The sequence below is a fragment of the Loxodonta africana genome, unplaced genomic scaffold (genome assembly GCF_030014295.1).
Source record: "Loxodonta africana isolate mLoxAfr1 unplaced genomic scaffold, mLoxAfr1.hap2 scaffold_203, whole genome shotgun sequence".
Classification (NCBI taxonomy): Eukaryota; Metazoa; Chordata; class Mammalia; order Proboscidea; family Elephantidae; genus Loxodonta; species Loxodonta africana.
In genome coordinates, this window is record NW_026974943.1 from 190,040 (window position 1) to 202,909 (window position 12,870).

The 12,870-nt window shown below is 42.1% G+C and overlaps 1 long non-coding RNA gene across 9 annotated transcripts in view; it reads right to left on the minus strand.

Annotated features, from left to right (window-relative positions):
- The window catches only part of LOC135229322 (uncharacterized), a 187,361-nt gene that overhangs the window by 123,370 nt on the left and 51,121 nt on the right, over positions 1–12,870 (minus strand). For all 9 annotated transcript variants that reach the window (XR_010320109.1, XR_010320107.1, XR_010320108.1 and 6 more), the window contains exon 3: positions 12,178–12,352. This is a non-coding gene — a long non-coding RNA (uncharacterized LOC135229322). The remainder of the gene's footprint in view (positions 1–12,177; positions 12,353–12,870) is intronic.

Consider the following 12,870-nt stretch of genomic DNA (forward strand, 5'->3'; position numbering starts at 1 on the left):
TTACTCATGGTGTTCCCATGTGTGTTGGGGTAGTCTCCAAATTTTCAATGACTAGAATATACTTCTACAAGCAGGACAAAATTAAACGAATATATTTAAACAATAAATGAACAGAAGTGAAAGAATTAAACCTGTGGAGAGGCTGCCCAGGAACCCAAGACTACAATAACATTGGTATGGAAAGCAGAATGATGGTGTCGGGAAGCCTCTGGTCACATGCTTCCAGCTCGAAAGAGAAGAGCAAATAAACCAGGGGAGAAGACAGTGAGCCAGAAGAGTGGGAGAAATCAAGTATTTATCGAGTGCCAACCAAGGCTGAGCCTCTGCTGATGGCATGTAGTCCCTCATTTAAACCTTAGAAGGATGTAATGGGTGGGATAGACCTTGTTATCCACTTTCATCATGCAAACATTTTATAAATTTGAACAGTAGCATGTTATAAAAACAAATTAGAAAATAGAGAAAAGTATAATAAAAGAATACGCCTCATCCGTTGAGTACTATTATGTTGCCCCAGCAGCTGCTCATCGTTGTTGTTGTAAACATACCACACAACCTTTGGTGACTGAACAACTGACAGTAATTACCATTAATTGGCTGTGCAACCCTGCCCTTAATCAATGTGACTTTCCTACCACTGTTAACCAGAACTCAGTCTCCATATGCAGGAACACCACTTTATTTCCTCCCTCCTGCCCCTGGTAACCCCTAATAAACTTTTATGTCTACACATTTGCTTGTTTTTGTAAAAGACGGGTGTTTGCATCTGAAAGTTCACGACAAGCCACAAGGGTGAATTCATGTGGTAGCAGAAGTTATTTGCAATACATATATCCTAATACTGACTTGGTTCTGGAATACATAAAGAACAATCCAAAAAGGAAAAAGGAAGCGGACAGTTCAATAGAAAAATGAGCGAATACTTGTACACTGTATAAAAGATTTCTATATGGCCAAGAAACATATGAAAAGTGACAAAACTTCACTGGTTATCAGAGAAATTCTAATAAAAAGCCATAATGTGATACTATCCGCTACACGCCAGAATGGCTAAAATGGAAAGGATGGAAAATACCAACTATTGGGTATAACGTGGAGTAAATGGAGCTCTAATCTACTGCTACTGGAAGTGTAATTTGATACAACCAGTTTAAAAATGTTTTGTCTGTATTTACAAGAGCTGTGAACATACATATATCCCAGGACCCAGCAATGCTACTTCTAGATACATACCCAGTAGAAATGGGTACATATCTTCACCAAAACACATACACTTCTCAGCATCCGCTAAGGAATGAACACCTTCCTTAGGAATGTCTAACTTTTAAAGCATTATTCTCTGTCTGTTCTAAGGTGATGTCCATATATGATGATAAGTTTACACAGAAAAGTCTAGAGCTTTATGTGAAATTCCACAGCAAATCTCTAGAGGCTCCCGTTCTCATAGCTTCTGTCGCCTCTGCAGCCCCTGCTTCTGTCTGTCCGTCTGCTGGGCTACACCACACGGAACCAGTTATGAAATTCAAGCCCATCTTACACTCGCCAAGGTCCTATTCACACAAAATTTGTATTAGCTTAAAAGAAAAGGTGTGTAGATAAGACACACAAGGGATTTAATTGCAGAAAACAAACCTTAAAATGAAATGGCTGGGAATGGTGGCCTCCCTTTGTAAAAAGGCTTCTCTGTACGGACTACGGGAAAATGCAGTGAAGATATGGGTCATGGGAAAAGGAGCGTTTGTAGCAATCTGGTAATCACTCAGACCACCTGTAAAAATGTTTTCATCCTTTTTCTCATACCTTACACAAAACAAAATTCCAGATGGATCGAATATTTAAAATTAAAATATGCAACCATAAAAATTTTAGAAGTTTTTATTTTCTTTTTATTGATAAAAGAGAAAGACTTTTTAAAAATCCCAAAATATGAAGGCTAAAACTGTTAAGATCTATAGATCTTTGGCATATCAAAAAGTATATGAAGAGAGTAAAAATACAGGCAAAAAGCTGAAAAAAAGTTTGCAGGCTAAGGATTTGAATAGAGATTTCTCAAAATCAGATGTAGAAACTGTCAACAAGCACAGGAAAAGAAGCGTAACCTCATTAGTCATCAGGGAAATTCAAATCTAAACTAAAGTGCACTATTATTTCAAAAGCAGTAAGATGGCTAAACTCAACAGGATGGACAACAAGTGTCGGTGATGATGTGGAGAAGCTGGAATACCACTGGTGGAAATGTAAAATGATCCAATTGTTTTGGAAAATGGTTTGGCAATTCTGCAGAAAGTTAAACAGAGAATTACCATACAACACAGCAATTGCACACCTAGGTCTGTAGCCCGGAGAATCAAAAGCATGTTCACATACAAACTTACACAGAGTATTCCTAGTAGTGTTATTCGTAACAGCCAAAATGTGGAGAGAACCCACATGTCATGACCTGATAGACAGGATGTGGTATATTCATAGACTGGAATATTACTCAGCCATGAAAAGGCACCAAGTACTGATACATGCCACAACATGGACGAACCTTGAGAACATTACGCTAAATGAAAGAAGCCAAACACAAATGACCGCATCGTGCATGATTCCATTTACATGAAATGTCCAGAACAGACAAACCAACACAGACAGAAGTAGATTAGTGGTTGCTACGGCGTGGAGGAAAGGAGTAATGAGGATGACTGTTAATACGCCTTTATTAACAAGGGCCTTTATTTACGGGGCACTGAAAATATTCTGAAGCTAGACAGTGGAGACTGTTGTGCCAAGTCTGCCCATATACTAAAAGCCAAGGTATTGTGCATATTTTCAAAGGCAGTGTTACGGCAGGTGAATTGTATCTCAATAGAAATATTTGTGATTCCTAAAAGACTACCTTTCAATTAACATATAGAACCTATAAATCAGTAGGGAAAAAACAATCCAATTTTAAAATGTCTCCCTCCAAAGCAAAGGGAAGGGGGTACATTCCATCCACACAGCTTATTTTTTTATCTTCATTATTCAAGTTCTATTCTCATCTTATGTAACTCTAAATTATACAAATAATTGTCTCCATTTTCCTTATCCCTGTTTTCACTATTTAACTAAATAAAGACAGCAACACAGTGTTTTTTATAAAAACCCACCCACATTCACTCAAATCATTTTTTAGCACTTCTTAGGCACCAGGTACCAGGATGCTCTGACAAACACAACAGACAAGTTCCTGCCTGCATGGGCCTTCTATTTTTGTGAAGCAGGCAGATGATAAACCAGCCAACCAGCTCTTAATGTAACCTAACATTAAGGAGGGAAACGTAATTTTGGAGCTATCTCAAGCTGTGTCTCTCTCACAAACATTTCTCCGAATCTAGTGAAAAGTAAACACCTCGAAGGAACTCTGTGGGGCCAATAAATGTGAAAAAGCCATTACATTTCAGTTTTGTTTTGTTACTTTCACCTGCTACCCTGTCATTATTTTTTAATAACATGATTATGGAGCTGACATCAAACTCTCACCACTCGGCTGAAAGAAAAAGCCAAACCTGTAGCCATCTAGTCAATTCTGACTCAGAGACCCTATAGGACAGAGTAGAACTGCCCCATAGGGTTTCCAGGGAGCAGCTGGTGTTAGGACACAATTCCCTCTTATAAGAATCTGAAAGCTGTTCACTGTGGATGTGGGAGGGACGCAGTAACACTTGCAGAGATTTCCACATGGGTGGGGTGCTCTAGTGTGAGCATCGGGGGAATGGACCCCATGTGCACTTTGCGGCCTTCTGCAGATTATGACACAACAAACACTCCCTCTTCATCGTCCTACATCTTGGAAGAGAACAGAGGGAATTGTTAGGCAGGACCCTTCGAAAATGCATGGCAAGAAATTTTATTGCAACATTAAATGGAAAATAAAATCTTCCTACATTTTTCCTCCTTCCCTACCTCATTTCAAGGAGATAGCTGGACTCACAGTGTTGAAGCCCTGAAACTTCAAGACTCTGAAGAGTCTGTGGTAAAAGCCTCAGCTCACTGAGGTGATCAGACTGAGTGAACTGGAGCCCAGGGGAAGAGTGACAGTGAGATAGTAGGGTCCTAGACATTGGGAAGGGGTAGGACCTGCTTCTTGATAGTGCCCTGGAGTAGGTTACAGAACCTCAAAGGCTGATGCAGGCACATAAGTAGACAAAACCTGTTATGCTGTTGACAGCCCCACCAAGGCTCTCATGCTCCAGCTGAGAATGGAAACAGCAGAACGAATGCTTCTAGAGAGATCACCCACATAGGCTGAGGCAATGGGTGTGTTGAAGGTCTTCTCCAAGCACTGGTCCTTCATTAAACCCTGGGAATTATTGCATATCTGGATGAGGGAGTACCCTAAAAGTAAGTGAGGTTAAAAACTCCCCTCAATTTTGTAAGCAGGTAGTTCTGAGCCTCAATTCATTTTATTTTTTAAAAAATCATGCTTTTTTTCATAATGATTTTGTGCAGACTCGCACATACAATTTGTATTACTCATTCATGCATTAAGTCAACAAAGATTTCCTGTATGAACAGCTACATGTCAGACCCTAGGCCAGATGCTCTTGGTGATGAAATGACTTAGAGAAGTTGCCTCACTGCCTGGTGAGAGAAACGGCCAAGTTAACAGGTGTATCAGTCACCTATTGCTGTGTAACAAATGACTCCAAAAGGTAGTGTCTTAAAAAAACAACCATTTACTAAGCTCATAATTTTTCAGGTTGTCACTCTGGGGTTCTTCTGATCTGGGCCAGCCACAGTGGCTCGCATCAGGGCTTACTCATGTGTCTACAATTTGATTCCAGGTCACCTGCGAGCCAGTTTCATAAAATCAACTCAGTGAAACCGCTGGATCCTCTTTCCAATGGTCCCTCATCATTCAGCAGGCTGGCCTGGGGTCATTCCCACAGGTTCTCAGGGTTTAAGAGCAACAAAAGGGCAAGACTCAATGTAAAATCTTTTCAATTCTCTCCTTGTATCATCTCTGCTACTATCTCAAAGGCTGAAGCAACCGTAAGGTCTGCCTTCAACAGGTAGAAGAAGACTCCTCCTGCTAATGAAAGGTGCTCCGGAGTCTCATAGAAGGCATGGGCACAGAGAGGGGAAGAATGTGTAGTAAATGCAATTGTGTTTTATGCTGTGGTAAAGGGTTTCCTGGGTACAATGGAGTACAGAGCAAGAAGTGGACTCATCTACCAGGAGAAGATTCAGGGAAGACTACAACCAGGAAGTGATGCCTGAACCAAGTTGGGAATATGACTGAATAATTAAGGGGTGAAAAAAGGCCAAGCATCCAGGAAGCCCCAGGTATTTTCCAGAGGCTTCAGTAAAAGGGGAGGGATGGCTTGATGACAAAAGTCTGAGGAAACAGGCTGAAAACACTGGGGCATTTGTTACATTTGTGAAGAGGCACGGATTATCTTTTGTTCTATTGTTTCCCTACCATTCCTGCCTCTTCTGTCCTTTGGGGTCACACAACACAAGCCCCTACCATCCCCATGTTGAAACTTTTATTTTCCTTGGAGAAGTCTGCTCCTTCCTCATCACCACCCCAACCTTCTTAATTTCTTCCTCAAATGGTCTCCCCATTGGCTGGTTTCTCTTCTAAATGGCCTCCTAAACAAAAGCAGAGTCTGTCATGGGCTTTCCCCAAGTCAACTCCCAAACTTCCCATTCTGGCTGGCCACAAAACTCCTGAGTCTTAGGGCTTTTTGGTGAAGTCATAAGCCTAATCTGTTCCAGTGGGGTCAGTTTTCTTCACCTTCACGCTTCACCAGGGAGAGTAGACCAGCAGACGGGAAGGGAGAGAACATCTCCTAGTCAGAGAGCAGAGCCTGTGTGAAGACTCAGAGGCTAAGGAGACCTAAGAGGGGCTCAGAGTGGACATTTTATAACCAGAGCTGGAGAGACATGATTCCAACAGAGTCAAATGAGAGGACTGGGAGAAAGCAGCTACCCGTGATACTGTTATCATTCCCTGTGCTCTCTTTACCCACCAAGGGATAGTAACCCCTTACACGGCACGGAAAAGTTTCAATTCATTTTTAGTATCTAATCTCCTTCTTCCCACATTGGCACTAGCACTTCTCAAGCGCCTACCTGACAGTTTCATGTTTTTCTGGTTGCCGTGTTTAGCTTCAAACTGGGCCCATGGAACTCAGCAGTGTCAGCAATGATGTCACACAGGATTACGGAAGCCTTGGTGCTAACTCAGATCTCAGCTGCTTTTTGAAAAGGGTGCCAACCTCAGGTCTTGTGGGAGAGAAATTGTAGCTACTGAATCAAGGAAATTCAGGAGCAAGCCAGAGTCCCCAGGTTATCAAAGGTTCCTGATGGGAGAAGGGATAAAGGTCCTTCACACCATTATGTTTGGACATCTTCACCCAAGCAGGATGAACCAGTGACACACGAGGAAAAGGCCTTTCTCTAAGACTCTAGATAAAGGTGAGGAAAAGTTGTCCCAGATTGCTGAGTGCTACAGAACAAAAGGTTTGACTTCCACCAGAAAAGAGAGCCATGGTAGGACAAGATGAAGGATTTGGAACGAATGGATAAGGTCACAAGGAAGATTCTTCTGAGAAAGCATTTTCTGTCATTTAGTAGACAATTAACCAAAGTTTATTTTGTCGATAAGAAATGTAGGAATAAATGAGGGATGAAACGAAAGAATTCAATTGTAAGTTTGAGAGCTTTCCAGAATAGCTGCAGAAAAGGCACTCTTTTGTTCTGGATCTGAACATGGTGGAAAGGAAGGAAGCCAGTGGGCAACTGGGGCAGAGAGTATAGGATGATGGAAAGGGTGGGTAGCAAGAAGCCTACTTAATTATTATATTTTCTAATGAGATGGAATTAATATACCATGTGAAGAACTAAGGAAATTTCTCAGGAGGTTCTGGGAGTGGTAGGTTGACGAGCCCAGAACCCACATCATTGAGGGCAGAAGAAGGGCTGTAGACTCCTCCCTAGATCCAGAAACTCCCCTTCCCCTCCTGTGTCTCCTGCCCACCTCCCTCAAGAGCCTAACAACCCCTAACCACAAACATGGCTACAGGATAGAATTTTTTATTTTCCTACTTTTCTTAACCTGAGCTTCATCTAGGATCAGTCATTTATCACTCTTTTCAGGCCAGTTTTGTTGCCCTTCCCACTACTATTACCTCTGCTGTCCTCCTCCACCCAGTGCTGCCCTCCACTGGCCCTGCTTCCTGCTGCTTCCTGCTTTTCTGACTGGCCTCTAATACCCTTTGAGAGATCCCCCACCCCATCTTCTGTCTGTCACTGGAGCTTACACTCCCCTCCCAAACTCCTTCTCTTTCTTCCTTAACTCGCCAATCTTTCCCTCAAACTCAGAAAAATACTGACCCTTATGCTGACATATACAAGCCCCGCCCCCCCCACAGGAGGCATGGTTGTGATTCAGCTACTAAGGTTTGTGCCATCAGACTCTCAAATGTGGACATCTGTTTCTGCCTCACCCTGAAGGACATGGTAATGGGCTTCTGTTCAGAGAAAGGCAATTTTAATCTCCTGGTGTAGGCTAGTTAAGGGTACGAGAAGAAGTTTTAAATTACACAGAAAAGTACAAATTACGCTGTCTCCTTAAGTATAATTCCTTCTATGAAAATCCTTCCCTTAAAAGGAGGAAGAAAACAAGTTACAAAGAGGAGACCGATTCTCCTGTTTCAATGTTTACACTCTAAATTTACTAAAAAAAATAACTTTCATAGAAAACAGCTTTTAGAGAAACCATGTATTATCATGAAGGTGTAGAGGATGAGGTAATTTCCATATTCCACAGGAGCAAATTCACTTCCGTCCAACAAATGCAAAAAAAAAAATTTTTTTTTAATGTGGTGATCCTCTGTTTATATTATAAACTATCACTGGATAAACGTTTGGCTGCGAACTAAAAGGTTTGGCAGTTGGAATCCACGAGCTGCTCCTTGGAAACCCTATGGGGAGTTCTACTCTGTCCTACAGGGTTGCTATGAATTGGAATCTACTAAAAGAAAACTGGGAGTTTTTTTTTTTAAATCAACGTATTATAATTTTTTGAAAAACGATAGACTTTTGCTATAAGGTAGTACCATCACTGAAATTTTCTGGAGGAGACTTTATTGCCCAGAGTAAATTCCCTAAAGTATGGTCTGTGCCTGGGGAAGAAGAAAGAAACCATGGGGACTGTGGAGGTGGAGGATGGTGGTGATGGAGAGGCCTCCAGGGATCCCTGAGACCAGAGACTTAGGTCACAGTTGAGACACCAGAGCCCAGAGGGTTCATGTAAATTAACTCTCCACTATTGCAAGCCTCAACCCAAGAGGAAAGTGTCACTCAGGGTAGAACATGAGAACAAAAAGCCCAGGTTCCAAGCCCAGGAAGATTCCCCAAGTATCAGCAAGGCCTTTTTCATCAGCTTCCACTAGGCAGAATTCTCACTCATCAAATTACTCCAGAGATCAATAGGTCAAGTATGAGTATTTAACCCAAGTGTGTAAGGTCAAGGGGTTAGCCATGGTCTGGCAGACCAGACCAAAACATCTCACACCCCTGTTGGCAAAAGGCCCTTGGTCTTGAGGCTGAGTTTTTGAAGAAAGTGAGTGCCATCATGTCTGCCCTCAGTCTAACCAACACTGAGTTCCTGGTCAGCATCCTGGAGTCCTGGCAAGAAGAGCCAGGCACCTCCAGGAGCATCTGGAGCAGGAGACAGGGGCTGAAGAGGCTACCACACCTACTGCTGATGCTACACATGTGGGAGACCTGGCTGCAGACGGTGCAGGCATGGCCTCAAGGTCAAAGGAGAAAGCACCTGAAGACGTGCTAGGACTCTTAGACTGAGAGAAGCAGGATGTCTGGACTGCAAAATATGCACCCTTCAGGGAAGAACTTCATTCAGGCTTCTTAAACCCACTTCACCTGGAAGATCCACTCTTTTAGCCTTGTGCCCCTTCCACGCCCCCTCTACTACATGGAGAGATCCAGCCCTAGAGCACCAGGGTGGAAGAAGCCCTAGGATATCTGTCCAAAGACATGAGGTCCACTCAAAAGCTCCCCCCACCAAGGAGAGAAGAGGACAAGACTCACCTGCAGATGAGGTCTCAGGGCCCTGAGAATGAGCACAATGTTTGTAAGGAAAGAGAAATGGGATTTCAGTGGGACATGGAAGTCTGAGAAAGAGCCTCTGCAAAGATAGCTCTAAGGGAGGTGTGATTGTGAAGGTGGGCTGGTCACTGAGTTCTTTGTAGTACAAGGTACCAGACAGAAGCCAGACTCTGGGGGGAACCTGCCTGCTGGTGAGCAGTGGGCTTAAAACCCTAAACCAATGAGAATCGAATCCCTTCCCAGCAGCTTCTGCACAGATCAGTGATGTTTGCTTGGTCTTTCTCTTTTCTGTGGTCTAACCTGATCTGTTCTGAGATCAGAGAATTGGAATAGAAAAGCCTGACTGAGATAAAACGAGCAAAGAGAAGACAAGGCCTCCTAAATCTGGTGAAGACAGAACACAGATAACCAAAGGTGAGGATGGGAAGAAACAGATTGAGTTCCAAGTCCCATCCACAGTATCCCAGGGCCTGGGAATCCCTGGAAGTGCCAGAGGTGTGTACTCCCTGGGAGATGCGACCCCAAGTGTCAGAGGAAGCCCTATGGAGCAAGGAAGGGAGGGCAGGGTCTCTAGGATGGGCACTTCCATACAGGCTGCCCATGTGAATTTCTCAGAGTGACCGTGACAGATCCTGAGTAGGACAGTTTGAGGCAAAGGAAAGTAAGTTTTCTGAAGACGGGTGAATTCCACCTTCTCCTGACAATGAAACAGAAATCCCGTCCTGCTCAGAGGTACTGTGTAGGAGGGATTGTGAATTCCCATCCTGCACAGAGGTTGGCTGGGAAGTTCAACTGTCTAAAGACAATGTGGCCAAAGTCTTCTTTATCTTTCAAAGATATATCTTTAACTTCCTGCAAATTCAATCCTGGAAAAAAGCCTAGAATATACAAGCGTGGGTTTTTCAGGAGAACAACAAGGGGAGAAGGTGATAGTGGCATATCAGAGAAGGAGAACAATAGTCTAATGGTCCCCGTGTTACTTAATGAATCACACATGGTGTCCAGCATTCTTTCTTACCTGTAGACATGTACATGCAGTAGATGTTTGAGCAGTGACTGAATTAATCCTCACAGAATTGTTTTTGGCCATTTCCAGGCATAGAGGCCAGAAGAAGTCATTAGTTACAAGAGCAAGCAATAATTCGCTGGTCTGAATTTTGTTCAGTTTCTGTGTTTGCCCTTCATAGATGGATAAAAGTCTCTGAATCTGGCATTGAAGACAGTGTTTTCTCTATTGTTATGGATTGAATAGTGTCCCCCAAAATGTGTGTCAACCTGGCCAGACCATGATTCCCAGTATTGTGTGGCTGTCCTGCATTTTGTGATCTGATGTGATTACTTATGGGTTGTAAATTCTAACCTCTGTGATGTTAATGAGGCGGGATTAGAGGCAGTTAGGTTAATGAGGGAGGACACAATCTACAGGATTAGGGTGAGTCTTGAGTCAGTCTCTTTTGACATACAAAGAGAAAAGTAAGCAGAAATGAGAGGGACCTCATACCACCAAGGAAGAAGTGCCTGGAGTGGAGCACGTCTTTTTGACCCAGCGTCCACGCGCTGAGAATTTCCTAGGCCAGGGGAAGATAGATGACAAGGACCTTCCCCCAGAGCCACAAAGACAGAAAGCTTTCTCCTAGAGCTGGTGCCCTGACTTCAAACTTCTTGCTTCTTAAACTGTGAGAGAATAAGTTTCTGTTTGTTAAAGCCATCCACTTGTGGTATCTTTGCTATAGCCACACTAAACTAGATAACTAAAAAACACATTTATAAAATAGTCAAAAAAAAAAAGTTTCAAATACACACACATACACGTATGATGTTACTAAACTTTAAAAGGTTTTACATTCTTATAACACATTTAACAATAGAGATTTGTATACAGAAGTTATAATAAGAGCCATCCCCACGTAAGTATATTGTACCTGCTCCCCCAAAGTGTCCAGTGTCCAAAGATACATATGTATCCTTTTACATACTTCTTTTTGCCAGGACACACGTAAGGACATTCATTTGTTTGTTTTTATGGAAATTAGGTCACACTCTACCCATGTTTTTCTCTGAATCACTCTTCACTTGACAATTTCTCATGGTTCCTCTAAATCAGCAGACATGGAAGAAGCACTCTTTTTGGTTCTTCTCATTTTTAACTCCCACCACTCTTCTGTCAGTTTGTTGTACTGTGGTGGCTTGCATGTTGCTGTGATGTTGGAAGCTATGCCACCGGTATTTCAAATACCACCAGGTTCACCCATGGTAGACAGCTTTGAGTGGAGCTCTGGTTTTAGACAGACTAGGAAAAAGGACCTAGTGATCTATTTCTAAAAAAAACTGGCCAGTGAAATCTTACGAATAGTACTGGAACACTGTCTGGCTGAATGACAGAGGATAACCCCTTAGGTTGGAAGGCACTCAAAATACGAGTGGGGAAGAGCTACCTCCTCAAAGTAGATCCCACTTTAATGACATTTGCTGATGGGGCACAACTCAAAATGAGAAGAAACTGACGCAAAAATCCATTAATACTCAGAGTGTGGAATGAAGGAATTATGAATCTGGGGAAATTGGAAGTCATCAAAAATGAAATGGAATGCATAAAAGGTCAATAATCCTAGGCATTAGTGAGCTGAAATAGCTTGGTTTTGGACATTTTAAACTAGACAATGGTATGTTCTACTATGCCAGGATTGAGATACTGTAGAGAACGGCATCATATTCATCGCTACAAAGAACATTTCAAGATCTGTTCTGAAGTACAACACTACGAGCAATAGGATAATATCCACAGGCCTACCAGGACGACCAGTTAATAAGACTATTATTCAAATTTACACACAAATCATGAATGTGAAAGATGAACAAGTTGAAGGTTTTTACCAAGTTCTGCAGTTTGAAACTGATCAAACATGATGCATTGATCAATCAAGATGTACTGATAATTACGTAATTGGAATGCGAAGTTGAAAACAAAGCAGACAAATCAGTAGTTGGAAAATAAGGTATTGATGATAGAAATGACACTGAAGCTTACATGATAGAATTTGGCAAGACCAATGACTTATTCATTGCACATACCTTTCATCAGGAGCATAAACGGTGACTATACTCGTGCACCATTCCAGGCAGAATAGACAGGAATCAAATTTGTGGAAGGTGATGATGGAGAAGGTCAATATCATGAGTCAGAATCTGGCCAGGGGCTGACTGCAGAACAGATGATCAGCTGCTCATATTCACGTTCAAGTTGAAGCTGAAGAAAATTAAAACAAGTCCATGAGTCAAAGTATGCCCTTGAGTATATCAAACCTGAATTTAGAGACCATCTCAAGAGTAGATTTGATGCACTGCACACTAATGATCGAAGACCAGATTAGTTGTGGGATGATAGCAAGGACATCATATATGAAAAAAAACAAAAAGTCATTAGAAAGACAGGAAAGAAAGAGAAGACCAAAGAGGATGTCACAAGAGACTCTGAATCTTGCTCTTGAATGTACAGTAGCTAAAGAGAATGGAAGGAATAATAAAGTAAAAGAGCTCAATAGAATAATTGAAAGGGAAGCTGGAGAAGACAAAGTATGATAATAATAATGTGAACAGATCTGGAGTTAGAAAACCAAAAGGGAAGAAAACACCTGGCATTTCTCAAGCTGAAAGAACTGAAGGAAATATTCAAGCCTCTAGGTGCAATACTCAAGGATTCTATGGGCAAAATATTGAACAACACAGGAAACATCAAAAGAAGACGGAAGGAATACACAGACTCAA